This window comes from Natator depressus, chromosome 3, assembly GCF_965152275.1.
Source record: "Natator depressus isolate rNatDep1 chromosome 3, rNatDep2.hap1, whole genome shotgun sequence".
Classification (NCBI taxonomy): domain Eukaryota; kingdom Metazoa; phylum Chordata; order Testudines; family Cheloniidae; genus Natator; species Natator depressus.
Genome location: NC_134236.1, coordinates 32,235,530 through 32,255,240, shown reverse-complemented (window position 1 = coordinate 32,255,240; position 19,711 = coordinate 32,235,530). Strand labels below are relative to the sequence as shown.

Below are 19,711 nucleotides of genomic sequence, written 5' to 3'. Positions count from 1 at the left end.
ATGTTGAGATTTACAAGAAATTATATGTAAAATGGCACACTTACATTTTTACCAATGAATTTCCGTACAAATAACCCTTTCCTGAGTGAAAGTTATGTAATGCAGTGTTGTCTGAAATGGAACCTTTTTGTCTTCAAATACTGTATATGCTCATTGTGCTGTTTAGTCACCACTAGATGTTTGGTTTTTTTTAAAAAATGGGGACTTTGTCATGAGATCATAAGTATAATGTACCTAGCTGCAAAAAGAAACCTGTGACTATATTTCTTGTAATCGGGAGAGAAGGGGATGGAGACTGAGAATGTGCACACTCCTTTTCCTCCTCTTAATATTTACGGTATTTTCCAGTGGCTCTGAGCCATTCCTTGTAATTCTGCCTCAACACCTCCTATCGCCTAAAATGCAGCTCCAGCAAGACCATGGAGAGTTTCAGTAAATTGTTATCATGATAAAGCTGTCTTGCATACTCATGCCAACACTGCTTTGGTGCTTCCTGCTGTCATTGGCAAGTAAAGCTGTGGGAACAATTAATCTGCTATGACTTTGAAATGCCCTGCCCACTCTCCTTTGGGAACAGCTTTGACCATCTGATGCTGAGTAGAACCACAAGCACATTGCTGTGACTTCTGAATGTTCTCTTTCTTGGTGCATGTGAACAACTGAATGTTAGATATCCTCTAATTCAGGGGTTCTCAAACTTTGGGTCAGGATCCCGAAGTGGGTCGTAAGCCCTTTCTAATGGGGTTACCAGAGGTGGCGTTAGACTTGCTGAGGCCTGGGGCTGAAGGCAAAGCCCAAACCTCATCACCTTGGGGCGAAAGCCTGAGCCTCGCCACCTGAGGCCAAAGTCAAAGCCAGAGGGCTTCAGCCTGGGTAGCCCGGCTGAGGTTGTAGGCCCCCCACCTGGGTCTGAAGGCCTTGGACTTTGACTTTGGCTCCTGCGCCCTGGGTTCTCCCCCCCCCCCCCGCCCTAGCTGGTGGGGCTTGGGTGGACTCAAACTTTGGTCCCCCCTCCTCAGGTCATATAGTAAACCTTTTTTTTTTTGTTAGAAAGGGGTTGCAGTGCAATGAAGTTTGAGAACTCTTGCTCTAATCTAGTGTGACATGTGGAAACTTCTGATCATCCAAGCAGCTCTTTCCTTGTGGTAGACTGCAGGGTACCATTGTTCTGAATTAATAATACAGATTACTTTGTGGTCCAAATTATGTTAAAGTTGGGGTATGACAGTTTTGTTTTGTTTTTTTTTTTGTTTGATTGGGTTTTTTTGCAGGGGGGACACATGAGCCACTGGCTCGAAATGGTAACGTTCTAAAAAAAACCAACAATGCATCCATTGTTTGGATTTGAGTGGGGCAGAAATGCTAGTAAATGGTAGCAGATTGTTATCCTGCTTAGCTTTCTGGGTTGTAGATTTTTCTTAATGTTACAGTGATGAGAGGCTGTATTTCTAATGCGTCAATATATGTGTGCATGCGTGCAGAATGTGCTGATGTTGGGGATGTTGCCTTTCTAAGTATCTGTTGATCATTTTTAAAAACCTGACTTTAGGTCAGATTCAACAACTAAAACAGTCTGTCTTCCACTGACTGCTAGAGCAACCAATGTTTAAATCTGTATTCAGCCCTCGGTTTCTAGTATTAAACAAAATGTTTTGATTTAGGATCAGTTTCTCTTGACTGTAGTCTATATCAGAAAATACATACTGAAGTTGGGCTGCATAGAGAAGAAACAGAGCTTAACTCATGTTAAGTTAAATTACCTCTTGCCAACAGAAATGATCTCCAGATCATGTTGACTGTATTAATGAAGTAACATGCTGCATCGGGTGTCTATGCAATAGGTTCTGTCACTGTAGGATTTCAGTTTGCAGAGCTGTTAGTTTTAACCTTAATGAGCGTCAAATGTTTTAAATATCTGAAATTCCAATTGCTACAATAACGTGCTGCCATTCTGAAGTTGAACAAATGTATAAGCGTATTTTATCTTCACTTTGCCAGTCTATTGCTGAACAAAAGCTTTCACAAGCTTGTGGTCGTGTGATAGCGCTATAAACCAACACATTGTCTTCTGCCTGTTGTCGTCTTCTGCTTCACAGTATAATAGCAAAGTATCTGTATATTCGTAAACAAAATATTGAAGTCAAGTATCTGCCTGCCTCCTGAATTTACAGCTGAAAGAATAAATGCTGAAATGATTCTTCTGGAAATCTTGTGTGTCTCTGGAAGTTCAGTATTCCATTACTTTTTAACCAGGAGATTTGTTGGTTCAAATATACAATAAAAGTGCATTCCTTTGTGCTTGAGTACTTCAGTGATGCTATAAGGTACAAGTTTGAGGCTGAATTGATTTTAACAATCTGAAATGTGCTGTAATTCCCCTGGAGTGCACTGGCTGAGGTATGCCATTGCTATTAAAAAGTGTTATTTATAACTCATAAGGTGACTAGTAAGACCTATGCGTTTTTTTAAGCATCTGAATTACAAACATGGAAGAAACCACAAATGCTACTCTCTCTCTCTCTCCCCCCCCCCTCCCCAATATACACAGCTCTTCCTTGTCCTTTTTGTGTCTGATCCTTTCATGATCAAGCAGGAACCAAGTAGTTCAATTAATTCTTATTACTAGTTCACATTAGCCAAAGTGTGCTTCACTCTGAATCAGACACATTTTTGGATGATCAAACTTCCTGAGAGAGGCAGTCTACTTGAAAACTAGTCAACACAAAAACATGAAGTAAGGGCTTGGGTACACTTGTGAGTTACAGCGCAATAAAGGAGCCCCGGGCGCACTAGCTCACTACCTGCCCACACTGGCAAGTCACGTAGAGCGGTCTGACTCTGTGGCTACAGCGCTGCTGGTACTCCACCTCAGAGAATGGAATAACATTTGCTGCGCTCCTGCTGGAGCGCCAGTGTGAACGAGGTGTTGCTTTACTGCACTCTGATCAGCCTCCAGAAATGTCCCATAATCCGCTTAAGTCAAGTGGCCACTCTTGTCATTGTTGTGAAATTGGCTGCAGGAATGCGGAAATGCGCTTTCAAAGCTCCATGTTGGGGAAGCGGACTGTTGATCAGCTCCTAGAAAAAGCAAACATTTACTGTTTGCTTTGAGTGAGAGAGAGGTGGGGGGAGAGGGGTCTGAACTTACAAGACAGCATGCTGACACAGTCTTAGCACCCCAAAAACCCACTCTCCCCCCCCCCCATACACACACCACTGTCCCTGTCACACTCCACCCCACCCCCATTTGAAAAGAACGTTGCAGTCACTTGCATGCTGGGATATCTGCCCATAATGTACCACTCCCAATGCTGCTGCAAATGTGGCCACGCCAGTGCGCTGTCAGCTGTCAACGTGGACAGACTGCAGCGCTTTCCCTACTGCGCTCTGCGAAGGCTGGTTTCACTCACAGCGCTCTACATCTGCAAGTGTAGCCATGCCCTTAATGTAGCCTGAGCTACTACACTTGTCTTTAAGGCCCTCTGCAGGTTTTACAAAAGCATTTTTAAAAAGAGGGTTTTCTTGCCCCTGTTGCAGCTTATTCGTACAGACAGCAGAGCAAATTCACTGACTGCCCTGGTGTAGTAACGTAACTGAATGGGCATGCAGTAAACAACCAGGAAAAAATAGTTTTCTCTATTTCAGTCATAGTAATATGGACATCTTCAGAAAGAAGACTTTAAAATTGATGGTGTCCCTTTTAAGTATCCCGTAATGTTGTTAGAAAACATTTTAGATGGTGCATTTATATGGAGACTTTATGAGGGAGGTTGAATATTAGAAGTATGAAGTGAGCTTGACAGCGTGAGATGACCTGACAAATTTGCCATTTTTAAGGGCTAAAGGTCATGAAGTTGGTTGAGAAGTCAGACTGATTTTTGTTGTTTTGGACCATGTTTCTGTTGTAACAAATTAACTAGTGTACTGATCATCTTGTAAAGGTGTTTGTTTTACTTTCCCAGACACGAGCATGTGGGTGTATGCAATCTACTACCCGAAAAGAAAGCCAGGAACACTTTATTGTGAATGTCTTGGTGTGTGTTTAGTTCTAGTGATTAAGTTGTAGGCTGTTGTAATTTATTGAAAACACAAACATTACTCTTGACAGAGATTGATGGTGTAGGTCAGGCTTGAGTTAAGGAAATGTATCTTGTTGTTGGCTGGAAGTTGGCAAGTGTCTTGTGCTAAGTCATTATAGAACTGGCAGTGGCGTGGGTGGCAGGGAGAAAAAAGAATGCCTTCTGGGGGCACAAAGCCAAGTCTGTGTGGGTGTATTGTGAGCCTTCCTTTCCGTGTTTTTAATTCGCCTCAACACTGAGCAGACGAGCACATCGGTACAGAATGGACGCCTTTGTTGCTCTGTAGTTTCAAGATTTTTTTTTCAGTTCTGTAAAGTGTATTGTGAATGGAATTCCTCTACTCTTGGCTCTATGCCCATTGTGTAGGGGGAGGAAAGCTTGTAGTTGTACTGCCGATTGTCTGATTCTGGTTTGGAGGGCGTCACTTGCTTTCTCCTGTTTTGATTGGGTGTTCAGCAGTAAATAATCTTTCCCAAAACTTACTGCATTGCATTTCTTAGAACAAAAGTCATCTGATGGTGTGGCAAAATGATCTGTTTTTAAAAAGTTGAGTGTTTGGTAGGTTTTTAGTGCTAGTGGTTATAAACCCACACATAATTATTAAACTATTGTAGAATTTAGAAAAGGGTCTAATTGTGATTTATTAATATTTTAATTAAGGAAAATAGCAATATCTGTAATGCGTATTAGATTATATTGCAAAAACTTGTTGTCTTTTCACTGAGAGAGGATTCCTTAGCAGCAGTGAACTTTGGTGTGAATTCTAGAAGGTGGAGAGGAAGGGGGAGGAGAAATGAGATAAGCATGGAAATAGGTTTAATAGATAGTAGAATGCAATTGGTGATTTAGACACCACTTGGTTGTTTTTTTCTCTTTTGCGTTGGGATTTATTACACTCAGAGCTTATGTATGTCCCTAAGGGCTTTCTTAGAAACTAATGATCTTTGTGCAATAGATGGCAGAAAGTACTCGGATTGAACACAGTCGTGTCCCCCCCCTCCCCCCCAGGATAACCATAACAACGGAACATAAAATGAGTGTTTCAAATGCAGATATTTTCTAAATTGCTGCCTTGTGATTAATCTCTGTAATACAGTCAGAACCTTTTAAGTGAACATTTTAACACATGCCAGTGCTAAGGATGCTGATGTTTCCTACCCATCCTTGTGGGATGTTTTTATTGGTGCCACTGGCCAGTAAAGCACAGTAAGTATGAGTAAATGGTTCAGCTTTTCATTGATGGGACCTTAAAATCTCTCTGCAGACACCAAGAGATCTGATATCCCACTGCAGGGATTATAGTGGCATATCTATTCTTCCATTGACCTGTTTGCGTCTAGACCCAGGATTAGCTGGGCATAGCTGTGGCACTTACACCTCTGAGCAGTGTAACTATATTGACCTAACTTTTAAGTGTAGACAAGGGCTAATTCTCCTTTGACTTACATAGGTGTAAATTGCGAGTAACTCCACTGAAGTCAATTAAGGGCTTGTCTACACTACAGCTCGGATCGACACTGCAGCAGTCGATCCACAGGGAATCAGTTTAGTGGGCCTAGTGAAGACCCGCTAAATCAACCGCTGGTTGCTCGGAATTCGACTCCGATAATCCACCAGATCGAGAAGAGGAAGGGGAGTCGACAGGAGAGCGTCTCCTGTTGACACAGCGTAGTGTGGACCCTGCAGTAAGTAGATCTAAGCTACATCGATTTGAGTTATGCTATTGCCATAACTCAAATTATGTAGCTTAAATCGACTTTCCCCTTTAGTGTAGACAAGGCTACAGACTAGGGACCGAATGGCTAGGCAGCAGTTCTGCAGAAAAGGACCTACGGGTTACAGCGGACGAGAAGCTGGATATGAGGCAACAAGGGCACACTGTTGACAAGAAGGCCAATGACGTTTTGGGCTGTATAAGTAGGGCCATTGCCAGCAGATTGAGGGACGTGATCATTCCCCTCTATTCGACATTGGTGAGGCCTCATCTGGAGTACTGTGTCCAGTTTTGGGCCCCACACTACAAGAAGGATGTGGAAAAATTGGAAAGAGTCCAGCGGAGGTCAACAGAAATGATTAGGGGGCTGGAGCACATGACTTATGAGGAGAGGCTGAGGGAACTGGGGTTGTTTAGTCTGCAGAAGAGAAGAACGAGGGGGGATTTGATAACTGCTTTCAACTACCTGAAAGGGGGTTCCAAAGAGGATGGCTCTAGACTGTTCTCAGTGGTAGCAGATGACAGAGCGAGGACTATTGGTCTCAAGTTGTAGTGAGGGAGGTTTAGGTTGGATATTAGGAAAAACTTTTTCACTAGGAGGGTGGTGAAACCCTGGAATGGGTTACCTAGGGAGGTGGTGGAATCTCCTTCCTTAGAAGTTTTTAAGGTCAGGTTTGACAAAGCCCTGGCTGGGGTGCTTTAGTTGGGGATTGGTCCTGCTTTGAGCAGGGAGTTGGACTAGATGGCCTCCTGAGGTCCCTTCCAACCCTGATATTCTATGATTCTAAGGCCTAAGGTTCACTTGTGCAGTTGAGAGGAGTATTATGCCTAAAGTTTTTTTTTTTGTTTGTTTTTTTGTTTTTAATTTAAAGTGTCTGGATTGCCTTTAGGAAATTGATTTCCACTGAAGTGCTTGGTAGCTGGATTTTTGTTGTTTTTGCAGGAGATTAGGGATGTTTTTTGTTCTTGTTTTTTTTTCTCCCTAGGATGTTGAAAAACTAAATAGACTATAGGAGTTTCACCTCTCTTTTCCCCCACCTCCCTTCGAAACACACAAGCATGAAGAATCCTGTTAACCACAGCGTCAAACAGCTTCTCGATAAGGCAAGTCCTAGGCTGGTTGGTGTTTTTCAAATCTGTGTAAAACATTGCTAACTTAGGGTACATCTTCACTACCCACCGGCTCGGCAGGTAGTGATCGATCTATTGGGGATCAACGCCTGTACTCTACCTCGGCAGGAGCCGCCACGGTTGACACACCGCCGTGAGGACGGCCTGGTAACGCGAACTAAGATACTTCGACCTCAGCTATGTGGAAACACCCCCCCCCCCCCCCCCCAGTGTAGCCCAGGCCTTAGAGTCTAATCCTGTTTCATTCGGAGTTGATGGGCCCAAAAGAGAATAGGAGCAAGTCTTTAGAGCTACCTGTTGACTTTACTATAACGCAAGAAGATTTCTAATTCACAGAACTTTGTTTTCTGCACTCAGATCTGATCTTTGAAACATGCATTGTGAGTGAGAGAAAATAGTGCTCCTTCTGGAGAATGTTGGTTTGTTACAGTGTTGTAAATTTCAGCCTTTTTTAGAGATTAGTCTTAATTACTAAGGGACGTTTTTCCTCTCAGACTATACACTAAATGAGAGCAGACTGTTCTTAGCATATTAAAGAAAAGTACATAATTTAGACTCCTTTCCATTAGGATATAATCTTTACTTTACTTTCCCAATGCTGCAAATTCTCCTTAAATGAGGCCCTGATTCTGCAGTCTGATCTGTACAGACAGAAGAACCCCTGTGCTCCTGCGGAGCCCAGTTGACTTCAGTGGGACTATTCATTAGGAGTAAGGGTCTGCCTTCATAGATCAGATTGCAGAATCAACTCATTGCAATGAAGTTCACTCTGTGAATAGCAAAGCTCTGCCTTTGTCACTGAAAACTGATTCCCAAGTTTCTCTTTCTCCCCGAGCAGCCGCGAGAGGGGGTTTGCATGGAAGCAGATTGGCTGGGACTCAGGCCTGGCAAGGTAGAAATGATGCTTGTTGGTCAAGGGAATGCTCTAAAAGAGCAGACTGAAGGAGCACCTACACCAGTCACTGAGGGTATACATCCACCTTTTGTCAAAGTGGTTTGTCTCCTGGGAGTTTTATTGCATCCATGCTCTTCCTGCTGTCCAGCAGCAGTGGCTGCAACTGTTCCTCACTGGTCAACTTTATGACTTTCATCTGTGCCTGTGTTCCCTCCAGGCTGGGCGAGTATGGCATGTACTGCTTAGGTTTATCCTTTTAACATCCAGGTGGGTCCTGTGTTGGTCCGAAGGCACTTTCTCACTTTGAGTGAGACCGGCTGCTGTGAGCTCATCACACAAGTGCCCACTACTCAGTCAGACCTTTGCACTGATGCACAGCTGGGGACAATTCATGGTGCTAGTGATTATCTTTAGAAGTCTGAATGGTCTGGGTGCTGATCCTCAGAGAGACCATCTCTCATCCTGACTGGTTATAGATCACTGAGATCACTTTCATTCATAGGATTGAACGCTCTGGCTAGCAGCATAACACCTTCAGTTGAGGATTTCTTAGCATGGGAATTTGCTCACCCATAGTAGCATGCCAGAGCCTGAGTCTGGGGAGCTTCAAAGCCTGTTATGGGGTCCATTTATTTTGTTCTGTGTTTGGGTGATTTGGCTGAGATTTAGCGTTGTTTCCATTTTTGTTTTTGCTTGTATTTAGTTGCTTGGTGCCTGGTCTGTTGTTGGGTCTTCTAAGATTAGCTAGTGGCAGTTCTAGCTTCCTGCCTTGTGATGGGGAGAGGCTATTAATAACAGAAGCCCTTACCTGCCATACATATAAGGGCTATAAAAGGAATAGCATTTCCTGAGCAAACTTAAAATTCGTCTGCCTCCCTAGATATTACTGTGCATGTACAAAAGCCCCAGATTATTTAATATCAATATTGCGGTAGCTACTAGGAGCCAGCCAGGTGAGTGCCCCAAAAATGTGAGCCAGGGTGGTTTTTAAAATATTACAAGGCATATAGCTGTGCATTTCACTCATGGGTTTCTCTATTCTGTTTGTCCACTTAGACCCTGATCTTTCAAACACTTGATAATCCAATTGAAATAGTGGGAATACTCTTGTTCTTAAAATTAAGCATGTGCTTAAGTGTTGGCAGGATAGGGCATCATAGATTATAAGGTCCATGTTTTCCTATATGCTTGTACTATACCCTGCAAAATGCCCCCAACCCCATATTGATTGGGGCCTCTGGGTGTTATGTTATACATATTAAATGATAAATAGTTGACAGCAAGCACCGGTGCGTCCAGGTTAAAGACGACAAGAGGCTGTATTGACCATGGTACAAGAAAAACAATGCTTCCAGCAGCATATAGGATGTCATGATACAGAATTTCTAGGATTAAGGCAGCCTCCTTCTATCCCCTTCCACTCTTTGTCCCCATGACTGCTGCATCTAAGAGTAAGCCTACACCAAGCAGCAGGTGTAAATTCCAGCTCTGCGCTTTCTCTGATCGAGCTAGCGTGCTAAAAGTAGAAGCATAGCTGAGACAGCATGAGTGGTAGGAGGGGCTAGCTGCCCAAAGTATGTACCTGGGGTCTCAGATGGGATCTAACTCAAGACAACTAGCCCTGCCCACTGCTGGTGCTGCCATGGCTGTGCTTCTGTTTTTAGCTCTCATTGAACTAGCACAGATGCGTCTCCTCGAGCTGGAATTTACACCTGGCTCTGGTGTAGACGTACCCTTAAGGTTCAAGACAGCAGGCTCTGTGTCTGAGCTTCAGGGGAGGTGGTGTGGCAGTATGAGAGTAGGGTTGCCACCTTTCTAATTGCTGGTAACCGGATCCCCCCCAAGGCTCCACCCCGTCGCTTGCTTGATCATCTCAAGGAACCTGCTGGCAGGTAGGAGGCATCCCCTGCTGAGCAGGGACTGATGTGGGTTCGTGACCCGGTGCCTGGCCCAGCCCTGTGGTAACTGGACTTTTGGTTTTGGTGCCATTTAGGGTAGCCAGGTCCCCTTTTTGACTGGACTTTCTAGTTGAAAACTGGGCATCTGGCAGCCCTAAATGGCTCCCGGACATAGAAGCCAAAAACCAGACCCTCCAAGTAAAGCCTGGACAGATGGCAACCTTTATATGAGAGGCAACAGGTTAAGGGCCCTAAATAGAAGGGTGGGAATTCTGTAGAGGGGTCAGATCAGTCTACTTCACACACCTTGACGCTCTACTAGATAAGAGTGATGAAGGCATCCTTGCTCCTTCCCCAGCTGGTCCAGTGCTGTTTCCTCTCCCTTAGTTCCTTGCCTTGCCTTGCCCACAGACCATAAGTCAGAGAAGGAAGCTTGCACAGGGAGGAGTGGGGTGATGGGGAGGGACAGCTGTTGCAACTGCCAGAAGAGGAGCAAGTACAGCTGATGCCACTTCTGCTCGTCAGAGGGCTGGTGGCTGAGCAGCAGCCTAATCCCAACATCCTCTTTCTTCCCTCAGACTCATTCTTTCCTCATCCTGGGCTGTTGGACCCTCTTGCCCCCAACAGCTGTTCAGACTGTCTTGACTCCCCAAATCAGTCACCGATGCCCTTTATCAACCTCTTATGCTGTGATCTCAGAGACAGAGATTGAGAGGGAAGTTGCTTTAATCTTAAATGTGCTTGTAAACAGGACCCTGTGTGCGTGCTCTGCAGGATCATGGAACAGCATTCTGTGGCATGAGCTCCTAAATTCCACAATGTTTGTTCTTCACAAAATATCCCACATTCCCATTCCTCCCAAGCCGCCGCACAAACAAAGGAGTGGCTCCCCACCGAAAATGCTCAATGATGTAAAATTCATGTATCTTTATTTTTAACTTTTTTTAAACTATGCATGCAATATATAACCATTTTTTTGCTGTTCCCTAGGTAGCTTGGCTTGGTAGGCCTTGTTATCTAGTCACCCAAGTCAAACCTCTTTCTCCACCTCACCCCCATGTATGCTGAGGAACTGGGAGCTTGTAGCTAGCTTCGGTGTCTCATCTCCCTAGCTCCCCAGGCCAGCAGTGCTGTTCTCCAGGCAGCTCAGCTCGCCAGTTTGCACATCTGGCTCCTCCTTGTTCCCTGGCTGCAAACTGGACTCCAGCTGTGGTTCCCCAAATCGCTGCTGCCTGATTCCATGGAACAATGCAAAGAGTGTGCATGGTACTCCAATGAATTACTTCTTGTGGGGTGTGCAGGAAGCAAGAGGCAGCTGCAGGCAGGTCCCAAGAGGGGAGAGCTGTTGTGAAATAGCAAAATTCCACAGTTAAGAAGCTGAGATTCATGGCATCTTGGGGGGGAAAACTTTATTTTCCATGGTTATGAAATTGCAGAGTCAATTGCAGACTTTTCTTTAAAATTCCAGTTTAAGAGCAGGCAGACACCAGTACATCAAGTACTCGTCCATTTTCAAGATCTTCTCTGCAACCATAAACGTTAGAATTCTAATTCTTTATTATTATTTTAAGATGAGATTCTGTGTCAAGTAACTAATTATGTGGCAAATTCCATGGCTGGGAAATCCACTGGGCTGTTTTTATGGCCCCTCCATATATAGGGCAGCATGGGCATGAGGGCAAAGTTAAGGTTTTTCGTTGTACTTAACTCTGCAATCCCATATATTACACTTTTTTTGTAATATTTCAAAAGTTCAAGCTCTTCAAACTATTGTGTGTTCTATTATGTTTTGTTCCAGTATGTTTATTGGTGCATATTTACAACCTTAACTCCAGTCTAACAAAGGACATGTTTTTTCCTGTGGATGTATTTGATGAATTGTACTGCAGTTAATGCAACCCCTGCCCCCTCAAAAAAAGCCTTTATAGTGCGTCCAAACACATAGTGTATAGCTTTAATAGCTAGCATCCTGTGCAGCAGGGAAGCGCAACAGAAAGAGGCTGAAAAGAGGAAGGGAAGGATAAACTTCCTGAACAATGAACGTGTAATGATATAATTGTGTTAATCTTATTGGAAAGAGTTTAGCATTAAAAGAGGAAATGCAGTAAATATAACTGGCACTGTTCCATCCCATACCGCCTTTCTCTCTTTTTACTCTAACCCAATAGTTTGTGCCCAGTCAGGCCAAACAATATGTGGCATTTGTCAATCGCCTCTTCAGTTCAGGAAGGAAAAAAATTAATTTCACATGACTATTATCTCATGATGACACTTGAAGGCCTGCAAAATTAGATTTAATATGCTTAGTCATAGTGGAGAATTAGACTTTCCATGCTTCTTTCTTTCTCTTGTAAACAGGGTCTTGTGGATCTCATACAGTATGTGATCTTATTGCTTAAATGTTGAGATCAATCACATAACCTAAAATTACCATTTTTTTTGGCAGTAGATAAGTAAAGTTAGCTCAGCAAATTTTTAACAGGGTAATTAACAATCGGAACAACTTACTGAAGGTTGTGTGGTTTCTCCATCACTGGCAATTATTTTAAAATCACAATTGCAAGTTTATCTAAAAGATGTGCTCTAGTTCAATCAGGAATGAATTAAGGAAAGTCCTGTGGCCTGTGTTATACAGGAGGTCAGAGTCACTAGATGGTCACAATGGTCCCTACTGGCCTTATCTACGAATATTGGCTTAGCACTTCTTTACTGATGTAGTACTGAGGAAGTCGTCTTACCCATAGTTTAAATTACTTAAATTTGTACTGCAGCTTAACGTGATCTGTTGTTGTTTTTCTATAGAACCCAAGATCATGCTGGATGTTTACAAGGTCCTTGCTTGTGTAAAATGGGTTGGAAGTTTCATATATACAATAGGAACTAAATTGGTCACCGAAGATGCCTAGACAGCAAGCTTCTGCAAAATGGGACATTGTAGTGCATTTGTCCTCAGTGGGAAATTGACCAATTTATAAAAAGCATCCATTTAGGAAGAAGTAGTCAAGTACCTAATATAACATAAAAGTGCAATTCAGCCTTGCTGTAAGAGGGCAAAACTTCATTAAAGTCAATAGTTGCATCTGCATGCACTAAAATGAATCTGGCCCAGATTAGGCCCTTCTGTAGAAGTCTTGCATATTTTTATTTTCTTGTGAATTTGGCAAGGATAATTGATTTTTGTTTTGTTTGTATTGTGGTAGTGCATTAAGGTAGTGTCAGTCAAGGCTCCATTGCACTAGACAGACTTCTGACAGTTTTTATAGTGTGTCTGTTAAGCCCTTGAGGAAAAAATGTCCAATAAATAAACAGACTTTTGATGATGCTGTGAATCTGGCTGTTTGGAGATGAACAGTAACTATTCGTCTTGAGTGTTGTCATCCACGATTTAGATTCAGGCTTGTCAGATGTACATAAACTATAAAAATATTTCTGTATCCTAAACAAAACAGACATAAAACACACATGGGTACAATGTACCATGTCAGTGTATCTTGGAATAGTTCTTTAAAATTCCAGTTTAAGAGCAGGTGGTATATTAGATGACCTAATAGATACTGTCTGACTAGTACGATCCTGTCTCTGTCTGTGGAATGGATGAAGGAAGAGGCTTCTGCCTGTGCAGTAATATATAAAAGTGCAACAGCACATTAAATCATTAGGCATTGTCAATTAAAAAAAAAAAAAGGCACAGGAGTAGGATCCCAACTTTCTTACGTAGAGAAGGATCTAAAAGGGGAAGCTGTGTTTTGAGAGCTTGTGTAAGCGCCCAGTGAATAGCATATAGTAGCATATTTTCAGGATCTGCTAGTTTGTAGTTTGCTGCCTCTGGCTTGTTTCACGTTTCGCTTACTGGAGTGACACCTTACAGTGCCAAAATCTTTTTCTTTTCTTAAATTGCTTTTGCTGGTGATTTTAGCCTTATGCTTTCTTTCTCTAGCTTTCCACTTGCAGGGAGATGAGCCTGTCTGCGTTCAGCTTCACCACTGCAGATTAAACTTCTCAAATGCTGTCAGTTTTGCTTAGTAAGCAGGTGGCGGGTGTGACGATGCCCCCCATAAGGCTTTATGGAAATATGCTTATGAATGTATATATAACATAACTAGAATGTTTGTTTGTTTTATGCTACATATGCCATGTAACATATCTCTGTAAAGGTTATGATCTAGTGAATCTATTAATCCTAGTTGTATGCATGTGTCATTTTTGTATTCAAAGTTATGAATATTGGCTATGTACTGGCTTGAATTTTAAGTAGCCTTTGTAAAGCATTTGTTCAGCTTCTTGAGAAAAGAGTGTGCAAATTAAATACCCAGTCAAGAAGTACTTCAGGGACAATGGATCTTGGAATGCTCCAATCCACATAAGAAGTCTACCTGAGGATGTTCAAGGTAGCATGTGACCCATGGCTGCTACCTGTAAAAAAACTGAGTCATGCATGGACATGTGACTTGCCCATGTGATTCCAAAACTCCGTCTTGGCGCTGGACTTTACATAGGAGAGAGGAGGGGGTCTCCACCCACAAGAGAGTCTATTTAAGCCCATGGGAGACCCCTCCATTTTGTCTTCAGCTGCCTAAGGAGATATCCTTGGGGGTGGAGAGGCTATCTGAAAGGAACAAAGGACAGTAACTACAGGGGATGTGAGTGATTGCTGGTCCCAGACTAGAAGGAGACTAATCTGTAAAAGAAAACTTACTGGAATTCCTCTAAGGGTGAGGTTTTTACCTGTATTTAGTCTTATTACTGTACTAGACTTAGACTTGTGTGTTTTGTTTTATTTTGCTTGGTAATTCATTTTCTGTCTGTAACTACTTGGAACCACTTGAATCCTACTTTCTGTATTTAATAAAATCACTTTTTACTTATTAACCCAGAGTATGTATTAATACCTGGGGGCGCAAACAGCTGTGCGTATCTCTCTATCAGTGTTATAGAGGATGAACAATTTATGAGTTTATCCTGTATAAGCTTTATACAGGATAAATGGATTTATTTAGGTTTAGACCCCATTGGGAGTTGAGCATCTAAGTGTCAAAGACAGGAACACTTCCTAAGTTGCTTTCAGTTAGTCTGAAGCTTTGGGGTATGTGGCTCAGACCCTGGGTCTGTGTTGGAGCAGACTGGCGTGTCTGGCTCAGCAAGACAGGGTGCTGGAGTCCCAAGCTGGCAGGGGAAGTAGTAGTCTTGGCACATTCGGTGGCAGCCCCCAGGGGGTTTCTGTGATCCCACCCGTCACAGCAGGTGCCTGTAATACTGAGGCACACTTCATGTTGCAAAGGTTAATGATGGAATGCTTCGTATGCAGATGACAGAAGGAGAAAAACTGAAGATGAGGAGTTGGCCATTGATGGGCACATCTGTGTTCAAACTGAAAACACAGACTATTGTAAAGCATGAGAAAACAAAGTAGCATGGGAATCTGTCCATTTATTCAACGTTTTCCAAATTAACCACCAAAATCTGTAGGGAATGTCTTGGGTCCATCTCCATAGCTAATGCCTAATATCATTGGTGTTCTGCAACTCACTGAATTGGTGTTTTCCCTCATGCTTTGTCTATCTTCCGGATAGATCTTACATGACCCAGTGGTTAGGCTATTAGCCTGGGACTCAACGAGACCAGGATTCAGTTGCTTGCTTCACCACAGTCTTCCTGTGTGATCTTGGTCAAGTCACTTGGTGTCTCTGTGCCTCAGTTCCATGTCTGTAAAGTGGGGTAATAGTACCTCCCAAGGGAGCTGAGCAGATAAATACACTAGGAAAACTCAGATGCTCCGATACTATGGTAATCAGGGCCTCAATAAATAGAAAATGTGGCATGTTACTGTCCAAACCGGAGGGAGGAAGGAAGGATTAATAGCTCCTGCTGCTCAACCCCTCCATGTAATACTGGCTCCGCTGCATGCGTGCATGGCGGGGGGGCGGGGGGGGGAGCGGGCTGTGGAGTATTAACTGCTCTTTATGACATGATCGTTGGGGTAGGGCACATTTCTGAGTGGAAATGGACTTGGGGTGAAAGCTCTTGAGCGGGGTAGGGCAAACTGGCCACAACTTATCGCTCCTCCCTCTTTCCCACTCCCACCCCCCTAAATTGATAGAACTTGTGGGGGAAAAACCCTGAGTGGCTTCTCAGCTCCTCTGGGGTTTTACATGTAGGGTTAGCATGTCAGCATTTATTGCAGGGAGCATGAATCTCTTTACTGGCTGCTTGATGCTGACCTTGTGAATTACATCTGCATGCTCACATGGCCCTATTGCCCAATAGGCCCATGATAGATTGTGGATGTAGCAATTTTAAGGGCACTCTTTTAAAGAGGAGAGTTGGGGGAAATGTTGTGAGGGGAAGTTGGGCCAGCAGAGGGATCCAGAGGAGCAGGTGACTGGCTAGCATGTATTGAACAGATGCAGTGTGTCATCTGGCCTAGGGGAGGAGTGTGAGTATAGTGTAAATGCTTGGATAGCAGTGTGCACAGGAGTGGAGTACTGGAAGGAGAGAGAGGCGCTAGAGGAGCTGTAGAACTGGCCAAGGAAAATGCCATGTTTAAAAAAGAAAAGGTGATCACATGGTAGGAGAGTTGCAGCTCTTTGATATCTGGAGTGTTCCTGACATGACCACAAAAATAGAGAAGGGAGTACCTCGTTCTCAGGGCTTAGAGTACTTGTTTGCATTCAAGAAGAGCAACATGTGGGATGCCAGCAGATCCCAATCAAAATAAGAACTGTAAGTGAGCAAGCTTTGCTAGATGAGAACATAGACACAGCCTCTGCTTTATAATGTCTGAAGGAAGCTTGCTGGCATGTACAGCACTTTTGAAAGAAGATGAGCTAGTGAGAAACTTGACTGTAAAGGTAGCATTAATAACCGTACTGATTTGCCCTAATGCTGTTTGACTGTTAAAGCTGAACTTTCAAGACATGAGTAAGTGTCTTCTTAATGCCTACTACTCCTATTGATTTGAGAATATTCTCAGCAAAGGGAAAATGAATAAACATTGGAGCAGTGCAGGGTGAAGCAGTAGCTGTTAATGAGGAAAAAAGAGCTAAGTACATTTCAAGCTCCATCATTTTGAGAGGAGTGTTCTATAAGAATAATAGCCATGAATAGAAATGAAGAAACATGGATGGAACAGCTTCAGAGTACATAATAAAATGCTGCAGGTAACAGCAGTGAGTGAGTACAATCTCTCGCAAATCCTAGTACCTTACAAAGGGATGCTTAACCCCCTATATAGAGACAACAGAATTGAAGTACAAATATACATTGTGCTTAACCCTGGCTGTTCTGAAAACCCCATGTGGCTGTTATGGGGTGTTCAGGGTTATGGATGGTACATATGAAAACTCAGTTCAAATCAGGTCCATATTCAGGACACTCCTTCCCCAAAGTCAGGGTTGTCTGTATAACTTGCAAGCAGTAGGCTAGCGACTTCTGCTCCAGTTTCCTTCTGATAGTTGGCTCTCACTGAGGATAAAAGTCTGCTATTTCTTTATGGTTAAAGGAGTTACTCTTTCAGCTCAAGTGGTAGGGACTTGGACTTTTAATGCTGAAGACCTTGGATTCTGTGTGTGTGTGTGTGTGTGTGTGTGTGTGTATATATAAGATAGAATTACTAGTTAACAGGCGTTTTAGAATTTAAAGGGATCATTTGGATATGTTCAGGTTGAGTAATGTGTGTGACTTGAGATGCAGTGGTTGCATTCAGCCAGTCCTATATAGCAAAGTGTGATAGGAGCTATATCAAGGGGTCATTCATAATGTACTACCTTCTTTCCTTTGGTCTGTCAAAACAACCTCTTAATAGGGATAACACTAAAAATGATTTTGTAGAACCATCAGATTGGTAACTTGTAATCTACCATTTGCCTTGATACTAGTGTCTAGTCCAGCAACAACCCTTTCTTGTCCAGCCTCCAAAAATTGATTTATCATCCTTTAATTCTGCCTTGTAATTAAATTTCTGCCATAAGCTGCTTCTGCTAATTCAGTTATATCTCCCTTTTCATTGACAATAGATTTAATGGTTCATGCTAAATATACAGACTAACTTCTGCAGCCCAGCTAAACTAGGCTTTTTAGGATTGGAGTCAGGACTTCTGATTTTAGGAAACAATGTCCAGTACTTCTCCTGAAGACCCTTTTAAAATGAAGAAGAAATACACACCCACCCCATATATAAATGAGTGTGTGTATTCTAATCCAGAAGGCGGACATAGCTTTTAATTCAAAGTTGCTAATTAAGTGGTCAAATACAGAATACTATAACTTACACTATTACAGTAAGTGGGGGAGGAAGGATAGTTCTATGGCAAAAGCACATGACAGAGTCAGATGAGCTATTTTGGTTTCCTCCTCTACCACTGACTTTGGGTCTTCGGGAAAGTAATTTAAGGCCTGATTTAACTCCCACTTGAAGTCATTCCATTGAGTTTAGTGGGGGCTTTATTTGATTTATAAACTCACCTGGCCCTCCGTCTGAAAAATGGAAATAAATACTTGCTCCCACAGGGGTGGTGAGGCTAAATTAATTATCTGAGGGTTTTATTCTGCCACCCCTCATTGTAGTATCTGAGCACCTTCTATGTAAAATCTATAGTAATAGCAAAGTTCCTAGTGGACTTCCTGGAATCTTTTGATACTACTTTTTCTGGGTAAAAAAACTCTGTATTAATGTTTGTAAAGAGCTTTAGGATCCTTGCCTGGCAGGCCCTGCAGAGATACAAAGTAGTAGTAGTCTCAGTTCTGTTGAAGTAAGATAACGGACTGTAAGAGAAGCCATTTCTAACCTTCTTTTATAACGTCATTAATGGCTCCAGAAAACGAAACTGGTGTCTGCATAGTTTGGTTGCCTTTCTTTTACTCCTAGATCTGGACAAATAATATTTGGAGGTTCAAGACCGATGCTTGCATGTTGGGATTTTTCTTTGAGCTAAAATTGACTCGTTCTTTCTGAAGAACGTATAACAGCATCAAGCAGGGAGGATGGTACAAGTGGACTTTGAAGGCCAGTAAAATTGATTTTTTCATGCACAATAAGAAAAATTTACGTACTGATCAATTCCCTAGCAGTTTTCTATATTTCAGGACAAACAGAACGTACATTTAGGTTGTAAAGTTTCATAGATGTATGCCGAGGTGAGGAACCTTTTTTCTATCAGGGGCCACTGACCCACAGAAAACATCAGTTGTGAGCCAGACAGCCCTGCAGGGGGGCGGCAGCTCAGGGTTTCCCCTAGGCTACAGGGTGGGACCATAAGTGAGCAGTTCAGTGCGTGAGGGGGCTCTAGGCTGGGGCCAAGGGGTTTGGAGTGAGGGAGCAGGCTCAGCGCTAGGGCAGGGGGTTGGGCTGCGGGAGGAGGTGCGGGGTGTGGGCTCCGGGAGGGAGGTTGGGCGCGGGAGGGAGTTCCAACCTGTGCGGGGTCTGGAAGGGAGTTACGATGTGGGAGGGGTTTGGACCTAGGGCAGGGGGTTTGGGGTTCAGGCTCCGGCTGGGCGGCGCTTACCTCAGGTGGCTCCTGGTCGGTGGCGCAGTGGGGCTAAGACAGGCTACCTGCCTGCCAGGGCTCTGCACTGCTCTCAGAAGCAGCCTCCATGTCCCACCCCTAGGCGGAGGGCCTGGGGGCTCTGCTTGGTGCGCACTGCCTATGCCTGCAGGCACCGCCCCCACAGTTCCCATTGGCCACGGTTCCTGGCCAGTGGGAGCTGCAGAGCCGACACTGGGGGCGGGGGTAGCACGCAAAGCTTCCCTGATGGCCTCTCAGCCCAGGGACCGCAGGGACATGCTAACTGCTTCTGGGAGCTGCGCTGAGCTGACCAAACTTTAACAGCCTGGCAACCCCAGCTTTCCCCCGCAGTAGGGTGAGCTGGCGCTCATGGCTCCAGTCCCGCGGGGGGTGTGCCGAGGCTAAGGGTTTCTGGCCCGTGGTGCTGAGACTTGTCGCAGGCCTGCTGAAATGAAGCAGCGGGCCAAATCCGGCCCACGGGCTGTAGGTTCCCC

The 19,711-nt window shown here is 43.7% G+C and overlaps 1 protein-coding gene across 3 annotated transcripts in view; it reads left to right on the top strand.

The window, feature by feature from the left end:
- The window catches only part of HPCAL1 (hippocalcin like 1), a 109,405-nt gene that overhangs the window by 1,336 nt on the left and 88,358 nt on the right, over nt 1-19,711 (top strand). The gene's annotated exons all lie outside the window — the stretch shown is intronic.